This window comes from Siniperca chuatsi, linkage group LG4 (genome assembly GCF_020085105.1).
Source record: "Siniperca chuatsi isolate FFG_IHB_CAS linkage group LG4, ASM2008510v1, whole genome shotgun sequence".
In the NCBI taxonomy this organism is placed as follows: domain Eukaryota; kingdom Metazoa; phylum Chordata; class Actinopteri; order Centrarchiformes; family Sinipercidae; genus Siniperca; species Siniperca chuatsi.
Window position 1 is genome coordinate 4,882,045 of NC_058045.1, and position 19,713 is coordinate 4,901,757.

Sequence of the window (19,713 nt, forward strand, 5' to 3'; positions counted from 1 at the left end):
GTTAGCAAACATGGGATGCATATTTCATCATTTATCAGAATCAGATCATATATATATTATATAATTTATAATAGATTATCAGTGTGTTTTCTTGCCAGATTTCCTCGTGGCGCGCAGAGAAAATAGACCAGATGCTGAAACTATCGCTGCAGATTGCGAGCATCCTGTCTGAAAAGCCGAATTGGTTAACATGGGCGCAGAAAGGAACCTGGCAGCGCTTCAACGCGTTTCGTGGCCTCCTGCCTGAATCTGCCGTTAATCTACTCATCAACTAAAGCAAAAATTAACCTGACAGGAATGTGTTGACATACAGCATTTAATCATTGGAATTTGCATTAATGTCACCTAATCACCTAGTTTTATAAGTGAGACACATTATCTTTACTTTAATCCAGAATTACAGTAAATTGCAGCGACATAGCATACTGCACAAATGCACCTTAGCAATAACCATATGATAGGAGACAGAGCCAGAAGACAGGAAACAAGTGACAAACTTTTTGATTGATTTGCATAAATAAATGGGGTGTTTCCTAGAAACACATGACACAGCATGCTCTTAGCTGAGAACAGACCTGCTGCTTTGCAGGGTGTGATAGATACTTGCTATTAGTCAGACATCAGCAAGCACATTAATGTACAAGGCTAATTGCAGGTAGTAAAAAGAAGAAAAGCATTACTTAGCATGGGGGGTGCCTAAAGGGAGAAAACCACCTCACCAAAAACTAATGAACCATGAGTAAACAATGTTCCTCTCACCCTCTACCCCCCAACACTGCATCTAATGCTGCAATGCTCCATCTCCAACTCTGCCTTTTATCCTAATGTAAAGCAAGGTTTATCTTTCTTTTAGTTATTTGAAAAAGTATTCTGAGAGGAGAGGGAGTTCTGTTACTAATGGTGCTCAGATATTCAAAAGATAAATGACAATAGCAGACTTAGAAATCAAGATTATTTTAAACGTATAAGAAAACTCTTGATGAAGACCATGATATGTGGATCAAAGTCCCTAAAAACAGTAAGTGGACCTTTAGACATATATATATTTTTTTGGTCAGACTCTTCAGAATATATCTTAGTACAACAACCTATAAACACAACTTTGACATATGGCCTCATAATGTTGATATGACGAACATGTTAGCAATGAGCTGCCTATACATGTCCAACAGATGCAAATCAATATTAGCATTTATTTGGGGTTGTGTTTGTGTCCAGCTAATGAATACAAGCACAATATATACTCTCCTTAAGCTCTTTTTTTAAGCATCCACCAACTCCTTAGAGAAATATCTGGTTTTCTTTAGCTGCTAAATGTCCCACTACGTTCACCACCCTGTCAGTGACTTTGTGCGTCTGCCATTTGTGGTAGCATTCAGTGGGTTTATCAGAGCTTTTTGCTGAAAACAGCTGCCTGCTGTATGTGGAAACAACACTAATGAAAGCTCTGAGACTGAACAAAAGAGTAGTAGGAAAGCAAAGTTCCAGGCACACAACCAAAACAATTAGCTGAAAGATGCTGAAAACTTCATAGATCTGAATTACATTAATCATAGTTATTTGATACATTGTTGATATAAAATATTGATTATAGCAGTTTTACAGAACCACACACCTTTTGCAAGTTTTAGCCCATTAGCTACTAATTACATATATATCATTTCTGGCCATTTTCCAACGCATACTGTAGGCTTTTAGATTGATTAACCAACTTTCAGGCAGCCATTGATTGCTATTCATGTCATTGCAGTATACAAATTATATTGAAATAATCCATTGTTGTGAACAGTTTTTAACAGGCATCATTTTAAAAACTTTCTGCCTGGTGCATTCAAGGATGCTCTGAAATCTGAAAACTGTTTGACGGCTGCTGAAGAAGATGAAGCTTTGTCTGAACAAGCTATGCTGTCAGAGAATAAAGATTCACAATTAGCAAACCACGAATAGGTTGCTGTGAATATGGTTGCTTCCTGCATGAAAAGATGCTGTGTTTTCAGCAGCAGAATCTCAGTGTTGTTCATCATAGTAATACTGAATTCGTGTTTAAATGTTTTCCTCCACATTGATTTGTGCGTGCATGCATCATTTCCTGTGAATCCTTCATGCACCGGTATGGAATTTGAATCCAGCATATAAACGTATATGCTCCAGCAGTCACAATGAAATCTACTATATATATAGGGAGGCAATAAAAGAATGTAGCGTAATAGCTTAAAGGCCCTACACCCCCATGGTCCACCAGGTGTTTTCACTTATTTCTCTGATTAGACTTTGCCTGAGGACTGTGTGGACATGTACAGACTGTGCTTGATTGACATCTGCCTGACCCTTTTCTTAGTTTCGTTGCACCTGCTAGGTGGGAGAGGTGACACCTCCTATTGGTTCATGATGTTTGGTGATTTTACATAATTTAGTGATGGGTATGAGTAATACATTAATTGATAACTAATCGGAGACGTACCCTGATCGATTTTTTTCCTTTTCTGTCTATGGATTGTGAGCGTTTGAGTATGTTAAAGTATGTTTATTCATGACATCAGATATTTGTGTGTGTGTGTCTCCTTCAGAGTGTTGCATAATGGGTTGTTTGTACCCATAGTCTAGGCTAGTGATTGTCTTCAAGTTTGTTTATAGCGTGTCTATTGGAGTGTGTCAGCGCTAAAAGTGTTTAGTTAGCCCAGTTCAACCCACAGGAGTTTCTGATGGCTCGTGTTCCATGTTTCACAGCCACAAATTCCTGACGAGTGAAAACGAGTCAAAGCATCGCCCGACATCTGCAGAAACAGACTGGGGTCCAAATCATCTGTCAAGAACTGCCAGTGTCACAGATAATGAGGAGCTCAAAAAGACAGTCTGAAAAATGGTAACTGTCAGAGAAAATAAATTTGACCACATCCACAATCCTGACTGAATAGAAGCCTGTGAATATGACTGATCTACAAGCTGTGGGATTTACCACATTATGCTTTAAAGGACGTATTTTATGTTTTATCATATTACCATATTATGGGATCCTACTAGAATAGGTTTACATGCTTTAATGTTCAAAAAACACATTATTTTTCTCATACTGTGCATTGCTGCAGTACCTCTATTCACCTTCTGTCTGAAACTCTGTGTTTTAGCTCCCTAAAAAGCCCAGTCTGCTTTGATTGGTCAGATGGCCCACTCTGTTGTGATTGGCGAACGACTTGGAGCGTGTCAGAAAAGTCACGGCCCTTAAAATAACCAGATTCCCGAGGCTTCCTGATCAGCTGGAAACAAAGCTGTAGCCATAGCAGGCATTATGCAAAGGTGTTAGATTGTAGTAACGGAAGAAAAGGCTAAAATACAATCGAGGCGTTTCAGTCAGGTCAGGAGCAGTGTTTTCTGTGCGAGACAGTCATTTCTTAAGGTGTGGACTTTGTAGACCTTTTACATACACAAAATGCTATATAACACACTAAAGGAAAGGGAAAACCCCAAAAAGCTTGATATGGCCACTTTAACAATACAGTAGATATGTTTTCGTGGAATTACTCAGTCTGGAATAGAGTATATTACATGACTGCTCGATTTGTGAAAAATGTTAGAATCAACATCCTGATTCTCACACTTTAACCAGAGCAAAATGAGTGAAAACACCTGTGCCTTTAAAGCACTTAAAAGTACCAGTGTTGTCATTTTACACACTGGGCTTTAGCTTACTGCTGGAGCCACATAAGATGGAGAACCAGGTTAGAGAAGAACAATGGAATGAGGGGAAAGAAGTGCTGGTGATCTTAAGAGGCTTCTTAATAAGTGGAGAGCTTATTTAACAGGGAAAATAACACAATACAGCAAACAGTAAAGAGCATCACAAGGACAACAGTTCATTTAAACTTGAGCTTTAACTGATTCACAAAATCATTGAAATTGGGACCTGAACATTCAACATCTGAAAAACTGTTTACTGTAGTTGAAACAGGGTTCTCCGTGCATCTTCCAGCAGTATGCAGCTGAATCAGGTGCTTCTCGGTTTGAGGACAGCAAAGTTCCAAGGAAACAGTTTACTCTCTCAGTACATACAGTGATTTGAAATGAGGACTGTCTTCCCACAGACAATGATGTGCAGCAGAGTATGTTTTGCAGAAATGTTTAGTTGACATCTTTTTCATCTCTGACATTGTGTTCATGGACTTGAACAACCATCACCTGCGACACTTACCTGGACTGAACTTTCAAGGGAAGTTCAGATAAACACGTAATCTTGTAGCTTCGGCTCTGCTTTCTCTATCAGCATTAACAGTTTGTTTCTCCCTCTGATTTCCACCGCTCTATGTGACAACCTTGAACACTCAAAACATTCTCTCTCGTGTAGAGCTAAACACAGTGTCATGGAAAAACAGTTTTGACATCAGTGGAATAGTAACTACTCCTGTGGTGCTTCAGTCTTCACAGCAATTATCAGCGTACATATTCAGACACTGTAATGTTTAAAACAAGAGAGAAGGCTGAGGAAATAATAAATTAAATGTTTGCAATCCAGTGTTTGCCTAAAATAGAGAGCTGTCATGAAGATACAAGCCTACCCCTGGAGTAACAGTGGTCTGTCAGTTTGGAGGTAGTTCAAAGGAGAGGAGCCAGGTGTACTGCTACTAGGGGGTGATGCCTGCTAGGCCTGCGAGTGTCACAGCCAACCTGAGGCCAGGTACCTCCATGGAGTGACCCCAAATGTCGAAGTAGCTCAGTGCAAAAATCTCTCACTATTTCTCAACTGCAGTTTCCACAGCACATTAACCGAAGCTAATTGCCATTTTGTGAATGATAATCTATGAATGATAGTCTATGTGCTTCTTGAAGTTACCCTTGGCATTTTTCCCCCCCGAACAATAACAGTTATGTTATCATCCTAGTTCACATATTATGGGGGTTTGAACACATCCAGTAAGTGTCCCCTCTAATTGAAAGCACCAGTGTTGGGCGGTAACTGGGTGATTTTTTTTTTCAGTTACAAGTTCATTTGAAATCCAGTGATTACAATACAGTTACTAATCACATTAACACTCTATTTCTTCCACATTTTAGGGGGTTAACTTATTTGCTGTCTTACCTGAAGGGGGACATGAGGGTTAAAAACAGTTTGTCTCTGGAGCAACTTGTTTTGGACGTTAGCTTAGTGCGGAGGCACATTGTATTTCTAGCAGTAACTTCCTGGAGTCTCCTCTGGTTGCCTGGTAAGTATCCACAACTAAGAAATAGCACATAACCCCATAAAAAGGCAAATTGACGATAAACAAAAGAACAACATGCTTATCAGTGAGTGCTTTAAGTGCTAGTAGGTGGATTTTGTTACCGTTGGGCAGAGCTAGGCTAGCTGTTTCCTCCAGTTTCCAGTCCTTATGCTAAGCTAGTCGGCTGTTGGCTGTAGCCTTGTATTGAACAGACAGAAATAAGAGTGGTATCGTTCTTCTCATGTAACTTTTAGCCAGAAAGTGAACAAGTGTATTTCCCAAATTGTCTAAATATTGCTTTAATCAAGGAAAGGAGACTGAGGCTGAGATTACACACTATTCAGTAAGTACTGTAAAAACAAACATTTGTTCACACTTTCCACTCAAGCATCTGTGACAATGCACGCACACAGATTTATTGAAAGTTTTTTATCTGCTCTTGTTTATCAAAAGAAAAACCTGCGTGCCAGCTTGTTCTATTGTATATCTCATGGATTAAGGAGAGATGTTATCTTTATCAGCACATTTTCAAGCCCAGATATTGTAATATTCTTGAAAGTCATCTTCCAAACCTTTCTTATCTCTAAACAAACTGTAAGTTTAGGCAAAGTTTGATCAAACAATACATAATCCATGCCATATGTACATTCTCACTTTTTTCTATTTGTTATAATCATGCCATCTCTGACTGCATGTGTGCTGTTTATTTATTTTAAATTTATATTACCTAAAAGGTCAAAAGTCCGGGGACTCACACATTTCCTCCTGTCTGTCAACCTTGAATAAATAACTACTAGTTGTAAACATTTATAAGACACTCAGGAGTCACTATGTTTTCTGACATATACACTACAAGGCATAATACATGACAGGTCATCTTCTTCAGCTTCTGAGTGTTGTAATAATGCACTACAGATGCAGTAGTCAGAAGAAGTTTTAACAAAGAGAGTAAGAACTTAAGTGACATTTGAAAATCCTCATCGTCACTGAAATGAAACCAGGAACGGGGGGATTAAAAAGGGTGCACATGAGTATTATGGCCAGAAGTTGAACTCTCACAGTGAGTAATTTAATTTAACAACATACCACACAACTCAAAGTCTCAACTTTCACGTTCAGCAAAAGTGCCCACTGTACACATTAGGGAGCTGTGCTTTCCCACCAATTTAAAGCCGAAGTAATGCTATGATTTTTAAAAAACACTGAGTTATTGAAAAGAAACACCTCATCGTAATCGATCCTGTGCAGTCCCTGGAATCAGACCTGAGTAATTAGGAAATAATCATTGCTGTGAGTATCCAGATTTAGACATTTGAATGTGCAGCAAAGTGCCTTGTGATAACCACCCACGAAGTCGTGGCCAGCCTCTAATTGCATTTTCGAGTCAAAAGCGTCAGATCAATTACTGTCTGCAGCATTTTACCGTGTCTTTCAACCAGAAATACACCACGCAGGCTGATAAGAGTGAGATAGAATCAGTCGGGGTCGGGAATGTCCCCACACTGCCATTTGTATCAGTTGTGTGGCGCCATAATGAAACCTACAGACAGAAATTTCATTAGCATGCTGGAGCTTACTGCTCAGCACGCACACTGACCAGTACGTGTCATATTGTGACTCATTAATCTCACATTTATTCTACATTGCTATGGTATCGGAAAAAAATCCTTATAAATAAAAGGTTCAGTCAGACAATCTGCAGTTATAAAAGATGATTTTTAAACTGCAAAACTCGTTTGATCTGCTAAGATGTGTAACAACAACTACTGTACGGCGCTGCACTCAGCTTTATTTGAGGAACAACAATATCCATGTTTGTAATGGGTTTATTAAAAATGTATTGGGGAACATCAAGTCAAGATGTTAATTGCAACCACCGAGCCTGGTGCTGCCATGTATGAAGTCCCCCTGGAGTACAGTGTAAAACTAATTGCTTGAACAACACACTTCTTTAAATCACTCTCATATCTTCAGACCTGATATTTCAGACCCTGTCAGATAATTCAAGCTTGTCAAATCACAAGGAAACAGCAAGAAATGGCATGGGTTCATTACCATCGAAGCTTGGACAAATTGGGTACCATGTAAACAGAGGTACAGGGAAAACATAATTGACAACAGCCCATATATCAGTTGGAGAATAAACAAGCAATTTTATATTTACAAATAACGCAGAATATGTGACATATTATTCAAAGCAACTGACAGTGAGTCTAAATTATGATTATTATTATTTCTAACAAGCAGTGCAAGGGTCAAAGCACTCTGACAGTAAATCAAACTGTATTTAGCGAAGTTTAAAAGAAAAAAATGAAACTGTAAATTCACTGTGAACCATTTAATTTAAATTGATTTAAAACTGAAGAAGAAAGAGAAGAAAATGTAAACTGTAATCGCCCATAATGAGGCACAGAAATGGGCTGCCTACTCCCTTTGTTGTTTTTCTACTCTGTATTTAGACAAACGGTGAAAAAGCTGAGGCATCACGGGGGAAGACACAAGAGAGAAAGCTTAAGTACAGTATCACTGACCACAGGGAGAGAGATGTTTGACTCAAGCACAAAAAAGTGCTGCGGTCATCTAAACCAGAGATAATAAGAATGAGCAAGACTCTTTACATGCTTTCAGAACATATACCTTTCTTTTGAATTTACGTTTTAATGTATGCAAGCTTAAAAAATCATTACACAACAACCCTTTTTGAGTTGTTCAACGAAACGTTTGGCTCATCATGTTGACAAAATGTCAACATTTTTGACACCGAATGGCACTATGAGGGATTTACTATCATTAAGCTGAGGGACATCTTTGAGATATCAAATACTTGAGCAGAAACAGCTCAACTAAACCTAAAGGGGAGATGAAAAAACATGACATTTCCTCTGGATCAAGACAAAGCTTTAAACCAAGAGGAAAACATAGAGACATACAAAAAGTGAAAAGAAGGGCAAAGTCTACAACATTAAAATCTACTCATGTTGAATTTCAAAATGTAAACCCTTTTGTGTGCATGTGTGTGTGTCTGGGTGACCATTTGTGTGTGTTTGCGTCCATGTGTGATTGCTTGTGTGTGCATGCAGGCATGCTGTGATTGTTTGTGTGTGTGTGTGTGTGTGTGTGCATGCATCCTGTGTGTGCATCCTGTGAGTGCGCGTGTGTGGAAAACAACAAACTCTTTCTTCTTCTCACTTGTTTACTTCCACTGCTTTCTGCTCCAGAGGTGAGAAGTGTTAATGAGGGAGCACCAGCCCTTGCCACCCGATAACAAATACCAGTCCACAAAACCCATCAATACCGTGATAGTGGGTGCGCACAGATTTGCTGGTAATCATGCCCTCTGGATGTTCCTGAATCCACCCCACCAATCCCCCAACCACCCAACCCCCCATCCTCGGGTTCCCCAGTAGGGGAAGTAAAGCCAGTGAGAGCCTGAGTATGGGTGCTGGACCAATTACAGGAAGAAATACACAGCAGACTGCTCTTAGATCGGCCAAGCAGGGTAGTGCCAGGCGTTGTTTTTCAGCTCTCATACAGAAGGTTACCAATGTGTCAGCTTGAAGAGAAAAGTCCACTGTCTGCTTGCAGCTTGTTGAGAAGGTTGTTGTTTCTTGTTCTACTGAGCCTGGATAACAAGGAGCCACAGTGACGGAGGCTGCTTTTTCTTGTTACGTTCGCATCAATTCGGCACCGCTGATCTTTTCAGGATGACAGATGACTCCATATGGACTATTTTCTGAACAGGCCATTAAGAGAGTTAAGGGTAACAGAAAAGTTCCATAAACTGGGCAAAAATCACACCTCATGGCTTAATATCTCCTGGTTGTTGCTCCTAGTGTCAGGCAAATTTAGTGAGATGACCTCCACTAACACATGAGTGTGCTCTAGTGGGACAATTTCTCTCGGACAGCAAGGTGAGAAAAGATCCTGATGGCGGTGAGAAAGGCGTTGCCTCCTCCCCTCCTATAGGACACACGCAGGTGGCAGAGGTGTCGTCATGGCAACCTCCCTCATTTCAGCCATCCCTGGCAGGTTCTGACAGATGTGTTAAGCCTTGTAGGCAATTGGAATCGAGAGGATTGACTCTTTCTCGCTTGTTTTCTTTTGGGAAGTTCTGATTTCGACAGACTCAGAAAAGAAAGAGGGAGTCAGAAAGAGAAACAGAAAGTGAAAGACAAGCCAGCAAGAGAGAGCAAACGTGATCAGTAACCTCCTTTCTGCTCTTCCCGCTGTGTAATCAACGTGACATTGCAGGTGGAAAGCTCTGAGAACTTTCTTTGCCAACAGGCCCTAGGGTGAGCTGCGGGGATTGCTGGCTGACAGAGAAACCCCAGCTCAGGGACTTGTGATGTTCTCTCTCAGTCCATATCAGTCTCACGCAGTCCGCAGCATGAACCCAGTTCCTCCACCATCCCCCGGATTACTTCCAACAAACAGCATTTCTAGTCAGCGCTGTCACAGCCTGGAAGAGAATATCACTTCTGTCATAGAAAATGCACACAAATACAATTTGGATGTTTTTCCTTTGCTCACTTGAATTCGAACAGTTGACATGGTTATTTACATGTTGAGTTTCATGACCCTTTGAGCCTCAGATGTTTTTTAAGGGCCCAATTTACAACTCGGGGGGGTTTATCTGAAATCTCTTGAAGGCAGCTCAGCTGTTAAAACTGTAGCAGTTACCACTGATACACAGTGGTCAGCCAAAAAAATTTCAAGGGCTGGTGGAGAGCATGCCTCAGCCACTGACTACTGGCAAAAAAATGCTTTTTTCTCAGTTTTTCGATTCAAGTAAATTGAATACCATTTGGGTTTTGGACTGTTGTTCAAACCAAAATTTAAACTTGGGCTCTGAGGGAAAAAAAATCAGTAGTGTAGTTTGGTTTTCAGTGTTCAGTGTTTATCCCTTTGGACTTGATTGAGACATCATAAGTTTCACCCTCTCTTCTCAGAGTCATAACTCTGCAGAACACACAGACATCATACACACACTACTAGACTCAACAACTTACTCTTTCCAGTGATAGTGGTATCTCCAATGTCCATCAAGGATAAACATCCATAAATCAGATTAGAAGTTATATTAAAAAAGATGCCTTATAACTTCAGATATTGCCTTGTAATCATTACATTTCACCATTTTCTTCGGTATCAAAAGTAAAGTTTAGTTCTGACTGCTGGTATATTAACTTTGCAGATATTGCAGAAGACACAGTGTCCCTGTATACTTCCATCACTTTCTGCCATGCAACAAAAAGGACATTAGACTGAATATAATCTCCACTACAAAAACCAGAGCATCAGCTGGAAGCCAGTCTGTTTTGCAGACACGACGTGTTACATATTTTGATTTGTTGCATGTCACTAACACAGTAAAGTTAATGGTTCAAACCCACTGGGGCCAGAGAGACAGAAAATGAAAAACTCGTGATATTTTAAGGCACTTTAGATAAAAGCACCTACCAAATGGCATATGTTTTGTTACAACAAATTCAGAGGGAGTGTAGAGCATCAAGTGGCAGCGATTATGTTTTGAACTACATAATTGTTGTTGCAAATACCGTTTTCCACCAAAATGCTAAACGCACCTTGATATCCCGACAGCCAAGACATGAAAACAAATTAATGGTCCTGGTGTGGAAAGAGGGGAAAGTACATGTTGAATACACTGTTATGGTGACTTACAGATTATGCTCAGTGCAGGTTTTGGACAGTGTTTACACTGCATCCTAAAGAAGTGTTGATCTACAAAAGAAGCAATTCGACCATTTTGATGCATTACTTCTGCACCATTTCTGCACCCAAAGTGGAATCATTTTTGCCTTTTGCATCTATTATTGTTTGACTGATTGAGTTTGGTGATTCAATGGGCTGACTTAGGCTGACATTGCAATGCACAGGCTGCAGCGGCTGCTGCAGGACTAATGCAGATTAGATGCAGAATACATACATGTCAGAATACTGATATGGAGTCTATATTGGGTACGAGGATCACCCATTAGGTCCTGCTAGTCTTATTAGCATTCGCTGGCATTGCCTGAAAATGTGCCTGCTAGTGTGTAGAACACTTCATTAGAAGCCAAGACATGTGTTGGTAGTTGTCCTCGGTGCTGTTTCTTTGACAGTCTGAATTACTGAACTTATTTTCACGTGGGAGTTCTTTTAACATGATGGCACCAATAAAAAATATAGTACACAGGAAATATACCAGACCGATTCCCTCTCTTACCACTGCAGCCTCATTACCCCAACTGAATGTAACATTGAGTGAATGTCAGGGTTTCAATGCATATCAAACTGACTCTAGTGCTGCTGCAGTTAAAATGTTCCAGACTGCAGCCAGACAGATGAGCTCTGTGGTACAGTTGTCAACATCCTGTTCTCTCAGTTTTTTTGCTGCTGCTTTTAGATCTTGACTTGCAGGGTGTCAGATGCCAGGCAGATGTCCATCTGTTGCAGCTACCTCTTAACATAGCACGTGACACAGCATGTCACATTCACTGACTTTAACAACACACCCTGTTTTTTGCCAAAGGTCACAAATGATGTACGTGCCAAAACCCCTGCCAGTGTCTGTATCTGTCTCGACATATCCCCATTGATGTCTCTGCACCAGAGACAAAGCAGCACCAACCAAGCAAATCTCCCTCCTCCCTTATCTCAGGGGACTGCTGCTGCTGGTTGTTGATGTGTATCTCATTGCATAGTTGCCTAATTATAGTGTAAAGTGGAGAAGCAACTGAAACAGGGGTTCTCTGCATCCTCCTGCAGATAGATTTGGGGAATTTAAAACATTTTTAATGTCACTTTTAAAATGGGTGCAAATAAGACTGGTGTAACAATGTCATAACTATGTCATTATCATACATAATCGTAAAAGCATTTGAGAGTAATAACAGACTACAACAGCCATGACATGTTTATGAAAGCTTATATCCCCATGGCTAATGCCAAGTTGTCATGATAAACCTCTAAAGCAGGGTCAATATACCACTGAAGTGACATTAATAACCAAATGGCACTTAAATCACTCGTTAAAGTTTAAATCAGCTTAACAGTTTTCATGACATAGTTATGACAGTGTTATAACACTCCCTTCAACTAACACCAAACCAACAGCTTTATGTCATTTCACTCATGGACATGAAATGACAAACATCTTATTGTTTTTGTTGATAGGTCATCCGGTAAAAACTAATTATTAAGAGACAGCAAGGTAGGAAAGTTTAGACACTTTGAATGAGAGAGCAGAGAGGATCAGACTGCTGGAGTCTGTGTTTTTCAATAAATGGCCTCTTAAAACGAATGTAAATTAAACACTGGATTTGTACACTGTAGAAGCAACATATAGTAAAATCCATTGTATTTTCTATCTGGGTTTTATAAAATCCAGAGTACATATGTACAAACTGATTTATTAGCAGTATTTTAACAGCAACCAGGAGTTAGTATTAGTTATGTTTCAATAAAAATAATTTACCGCTACAAAGACTGTGGCATCATTTATTGATCAGCTGGTAAAAAATATATCAAGTTTTTCTGTGCCAACAGGGGTGGACTAACCACGTGAAGTGGCAAGAGTTTCCCCAAGGTCCAAGAAGTGTTGTATGTTGTACAGATTGTAAAGCCCTCTGAGACAAAATTGTGATTTGGGGCTGTATACTTATAATTGACTTGGCAAATGGTGAGTGCCGTCACGCTGGATGTTCTACACTGGCCACCAAGTGCAATACAGTTGTGCCGGTGCAGGATCGTGAACTCATCATATCTCATGAGCCCATCCTCCTTATTCCGCGGTGTTAACTTTGATATATTCTTGTCTTTCTGGATCCTTGGTATTTCCTTATGGACATGCCTGATGAAAGAAGCCCAGATCAGACGAACGTTTGACCCCCCTTTCTCTACAGAGCACATGGTGAAACATCATGCATATCTGCTGGTTAAGCTATTCATTTGGAAGGTTAGCCTGTGTTAAATGGTTAAACTGGGTTATATTCCCACATTGCACTATTTCAATTACTTGCGTATTTGGTAAAGTTTGTACCACCACTGTACATTCTTAAACAGTGCACAAGTTAAAAGCCAAACTAATTGATGATGCATATTTTGAACGCATGGTGCAAAGCCACAAGTTCACTCAAAAATTAGTGCTGGAGGAGTTGCTTTTCCTTGTGTTCAATTATTCAGATGCTTGTGTCTCAGGTAATACTTAAGTAGTGTAGTGGATTAGAGCTCTGGAGAAAAAAAGCTAATAGCCAGTCTTTCCTCATTATTTCTCTCTCACTTCCTTCCCTAATCTATTTTGTTTTCTTCAATTGTAGCTCCCTGTGCATGTCATTTGTTCTTGAAGTAAGGATATATAAAGTTTTGTAAAGGCCAACTTACCCAATAAATGATGAAAACATATAAACATAGGTATTACATACATACATACATACATACATACATACATATATATATATATATATATATATATATATATATATATATATATATATATATATATATATATATATATATACATACATACATACATACATACATATATATATATATATATATATATATATATATATATATATATATATATATATATATATATATATATATACATACATTTTTACATATATACACATATATACAGTACATACATACATATATACATATATATATCCGGCTGTCTATTCACTCCAATATTAACCTGACCACGGCGCTATAACACGCTGTCAGCATCGGTCCCATTGGAGAACAGAGGACCCTCCGCCCGGAAATATTTTCCTCACTGTCAATTCCCATGTTGAGGTTTTGTTTTAATGATATCCTCAACATTTCTCAACACAAAAACCCCAAAATGTCCTTGATAATTCAACAGTATGATAGGTTAATGTTGGCTGTGGTTAATGGCCATCAGTTTTAATTATTTCTCCTTCGATTGTGAGAAATACATTTTTTTTTGTCAGTTTTGGATAGCAGAAGGTAAGGCTACATTATCCATGGGCTGCAACGTGAATTCAAATGCCACTATCTGTTAACAAAAGGTGTTTTATAGTGTTTTATAGATAAGGTGTTTTATATGGAAAATGTTGCCAATTTAATTTTATATTTCCAAGAATATTTGATTGAGGACATTTAATATGAAATCATCTTTCTTAAAACATAGAATGATATAATGATGAAACGAAATCACTATTTAGCCACATCATTCAATAAAGCACGCCAACATTGTGTGCGTGTATGTGTGTGTGTGTGTGTGTGTGTGTGTGTGTGAAGGGGGTGACGCCGTGAACACACAAAATCTTAACCATTGTCCAGCTTTTTACTAAGCTACCTAAACTCCCCACTGGAAGGGTTTCAGGACAAACACGGCAGACACAACTCGAGCCAACTTTTTGAGGGTTTTTTTGTGTACACATACACAATAATCATCCACAAGCTAGTTATATGTAACGTTTTAGCTCGTCAATTAACTAATCAGTTAGGTTGCTAAGTTGTAAACCTGCAATGAAAACACAAAACAAACATCAGAATTAACTAATGAAATACACAATCATGAGATATTAATTCTTAATCTGAATTACTAGCAATATCAGTTTACAGACACTCACTGGCAAGCATACCAGTCCTGATCAACATCAGAATGAAAATGAACCTAGGTGGCGCTTGCGCACTGACTAACTTCGCATATACAAATACACAATATGGTGACTTGGAACGATAATAAAACATATCTGTAACCTAGTAAGATTATAACATATATGAAATATAACATAAATGTGTCTGCATTTAGAATAACATGGTAAATATACACACTTATTTCTTCAAATACCCAAGAACATAATGATCACATCTATCACTTGTAATATACATACGCAAAACAAATAGTGACACCTGCTGGAAAGTTCTACAACCATTGGGTTTACATTGTAGTTAGTTGAAAACGCTGTGAGTCTCACACAGATGCTAAAAGGTACGTTGTGCATCTGACAAAGCATTGGTATTTGACGGGACTGGGAATGAGAACGGGTTGTAAAGACATACTGTACAGTTTATCATTTCTACCAGGGGATGCTGAGCACTGTCCATAAATTACATCCACCAGACAGCAGAAGAGAAACGGCCTCAATGCTCCATCAACCATTCTGCTTTCTTAGAAGGTCATGAGCAACTTCATCATTGGCAACTTCTACACTTGTGATTTGTGTTGATGTGTCCATCTCTGTCAGATTGGACATGAAGAAAGATGGCAGTTAAATTAGAGATTAATGTATTAATGGTAGAACCGCCAATGGGTAAAATTTACCCACTGCTGTTTTTTTGATTGTATGTAACTTGGTTTCAATACAATATTCAAGTCCCCTAGTCTTTGACTTTTCCTAAAAGTGTGTTATGTAAATTGTTAAAAATTGTCAAGATAAAGCCAGATTTTTAAAAAATGGGGATTTATACCTATAAGCGGCAGTGGGTAAAATTTACCCCGATAGAGAATGCAGTCATTTTCTTCCTATTAATTTTGCGCGTTTAGATAAATATTCAATTGGTGCCTTTTGTCTACTACTGTGCGTGATGGAGCTGTGTCACGTCATAGGCTAACCTTCAGTTTGGATAAGAGAAAGAGAGATATGAATTCAAAAGTGGCATTCGACTTGCTCAATGCTATGAGTGAAGGAGAGGTGTCCTGGGTTGACTGACTGGTCATCATCTGACAGCCTTCGTGAAAAATGAGGCAAAACTATTATAGTAATATTATCAAATGCAGCCTATAAACATTTATGAAATAGACTTAGTCTAAAGTAGTCTTTTCCTCTAACACAGGCGTGTTTTGCGGTCCCTTCAGGTGGTGTGTGGCTCCCTCATTATGAGTTTTCGACCGCAGTGTAGGCCTATTGTTTAGCAAAAGTGGTCATTATAGATTTTTGGCTAAAAATCATGGCTTTGAATTTTGGAATTGATACAAATTGTTTCTTTTCAATACATATTTTTGTATGCGTAATTGTTTGGATGCACGCCAGTCCGAAACAAACCAGCAGGAAAAACACCTTAGATTACTATTCTCTATTATTATTATTATTATTATCAGCCTATTAAAACACTGCAATAATCTGTTGTTTTTTCTAAATTGTATGCTGCATTTAAATTCAGACTGTGTTCAGAATATAGCTACAACAGCGCGGAGCGGATGTCTGCGCAAACTGTGTTGGAGCAACACGTAGCAGAAATAATCACAAAATCAATGTATTCTAATAGCGGGTACATTTTACCCGTTGGCGGTTTTAGGTATACAGCGACTCCTGGCAGTTCTAGTGTTAATTACTGTTGTTGTTGCTGAGGACTGCTGCTCATTTTCCTTTATACAGAAGAATCGTGAATTGCACGAATGAGAATTCAGAAGGTCTTAACAATCTAAACAACTGTTTTACAAGCATTAGTCATTCACCAACTCTCACGCTGAAACAGCCACAGTTGAAACCAGAGGTAGTGAGTGGGTTTGCTGATGGGAGAAAATAGTCCCAGAAGAGCTCAGTATCACTCAGAAGCACTCCAATGACAACAAAGTGGAAATGATGTGACTTGCATAAAGTATTATCACAATACAGACTCAGACAAGTGGATGTATCATAAGTCCCTGTGCAACACCTTGTTTTCTGACATCTTTCTGTGGCCTGGCTGAAGGCAGACTACAATATTCCACACTGCAAGGCCAAGCTGAGCGATGCTGGGCAGCAGGGAGGCTGGTGTGACTGCTGTGAATACCGCTGTGCCAGTGTTTGTCAATGATGTATCGTGTGTAGAATGAAACAGTGGCCTGGGGGTAGATTACTTTCCTAAACAAGGCTATGGTCTTAAAGTGTGAGTTACTGCCCTGGCTATTAGTTTCTCTTCTAGGGCCCCTTGACAGCAGTATCATCTTAATACTGGCTACTGACCAAGGCAGCAGATTCCCTGCCAAGTGGCAGCCGCCTGGCTGTAGTCCTACTACAGCAGATAAGCTAGACATAGAATACTGACAGATACAGCACTGCAGGGGAGGAATCTCAATCTAATGTGAATTCCACAACAGACTTGAACACGAGCTGTTCCATATTTCAGGCTTCAGGATATTATGAACAGAGCGCTTTTTCTGTAGTGGGGATATTCGACCGACCTACTGGCTGGTGACTGTCTTAAGCTTCATTCCTGTTGGAAACCAACACAAGTTCTGGAAACTACAACTTCTCACTAGCAAGGTGTTCCTACTCTATAGGACAACACCAAAGATATCTCCACTGAAACATCCACCAACCCAACAAACCCATATTGACAGATAATCCATTCTGTGGTGAAAGAATTGGCCACCTATTGGGGATTGCCCTCCTTACTTTCTTGGAAAGAAATACTCTTCAAGAAACACTATTACTTCGGGAGCATCAGCAGTCCAAAACAAGCTGACATACACACAACCCTGACATCTTATTAGGTTGTCAGGGTTAGCAAACAATTGCCTACTTACACATCCAGCATCAACCATCTCCCCTAAAAATGATGTCTATATACTAGTAAATGGCTTTGCCTAATACATTTTAGAGGAAACATAATTGATGCATGGATAATGTTCACTGGCACTGATTTCTGTAGTCCACAGAGAGCTACATTTTAATTCCGCCATTATGTTTCTTTCAAAACGTATTTGCTGTTGCAAATTAGTAGTACATAGACCAAATCTTTAACATTAACAAATCAGTGGAGCCGTGTTTGCGGCCATCTAAAAAGTCACTCCTTTAAGCTCTGTTTTGGTCTCCCCCAAGTCCTGAGAAAAAATAGCTGGGTTGCTAGATGTAACATCTCTTCACTAGTTATGTGCTAACTTTGTCTGTCTGCTGGTCGGTGCTGGGAAAGTAGTGTACAGGGTTGATGAGTGTGGCAAGGCTCAATTATACAGCAAATGTGCTGTGAAACCAAAGCAATGAGAAAGAAAGAGTTCACTTTACTGACTTATTGTACTAGTGTATGAGATATTACTGTTAGAACTCTTTATGCCACTGTACTACAAACAAAAATCTAATCACATCAAAATCTAATCAAAATTGATAGGAATCTGATTTTACTCACCTGATAAATGCAGAAACAAGTCTACTATAATTCCATCACAAAGTACATGATTTTCCAGCGATGTACTCTCTCTTCCATAACTAATATACCATTGGAGCTGGTTTAGTATGGCACATGTTTATCATACAAACTTGATGTTGACATTCAGCAATATTCAATTTCTGGCTCTCAGCTTTTCTCATATTCTTAAATTTCTTGCTTGGCAGACTCACCTCACCCTTATATAAATTTCTTGTATTTATTTGTTTATTTTAGCTTGAAATAATTGGTTCCCATTGCCAAACCTACTCTCCTCTCCTAGACCAGGCATCCATGTGACAGTCTATTCTCCCATAGGCTTGCACGTGGCCATGATAAATTAGCTTAATGCCGTGCAAATATTAATCACATTGTCACCACAGCTGAGCAGGGAAGCAGTTTAGTACTGCAGCCGCCACGCAGCCTCATTTATCAAACCCTGGAGCTCTCCTCCTATGCTAACCCTCCTGCTCGCTGTCTCCAAAACACAAGCTGTTCCCACCCAGTTCTCTACTGCCAGAAATGCCTTAAACCGTTGCTTGAGTGGCACTGTTTGCTTAGGTGTAATACTGCTGCCTCAAAAACTAATCCAAATCTACAAACACTGTGATTCTGTAGTTTGAAATTGGTCTATGCTGGAGGAATATCAGTAAAGTGAGATTTTATTATTTAAACATTTGTAGTGACTGGAATTTCATCAAAGACTGATGAAGGTTTGCAAGTGTTTTTGCCAATATTGCAGGTAAAATGTATTCAAAAGCAAGTGGAGGGAGAGTAAATGGAAGATAGAAATTGTGTTTAGGTTGTTTAGCAGACAGATCTGACAAATAATGTCTCCAACATCCGGTGAATTCAATGACTCATGGTGCTTGCATTTGACTTCGCTAAATGAAACCTGGGAAGCAGATTGAGATTTTTGTCACAGCAGCTGTCAAAAGATGCCCATTAACTATTCCTTACCTGTTCTTAGTGCCAGTGGGTCATACAACTATGCAGTAGTTCTTTTTGTTATGTATGCCCCAGCTCACCCCACTGTGCCTCTGAAAGGTAATGCCAACTTGTAAAATATGCTCAAAGATATTCACAAAGTCACCACTCACAAATGATGAATGCAGGAGTGTGAGTGTGGCAAGAATGATTATCACCCAGCACCGCCGGTTGAAGATGTGCAAATGGAGTGTTTATGCTTGAATGTAGTACAGACATTTAAATGTAGACCATGGCAAATTACACTGCACCTCAAGCCTCAACCTCAATAAATGCCTTTTTGTGTTGAATGTATGGAGAGCAAGCTATAGAAACATCCCGCAAAAATAGCCTCGCCCCCTCATGTGGGAACATCCTGGTGGGCAGGAAAGTAGTGGCCCAGCATGGTGCCGTCGCTCACCTGAGATATGTTTAAACTTCTAGATAAAAATCA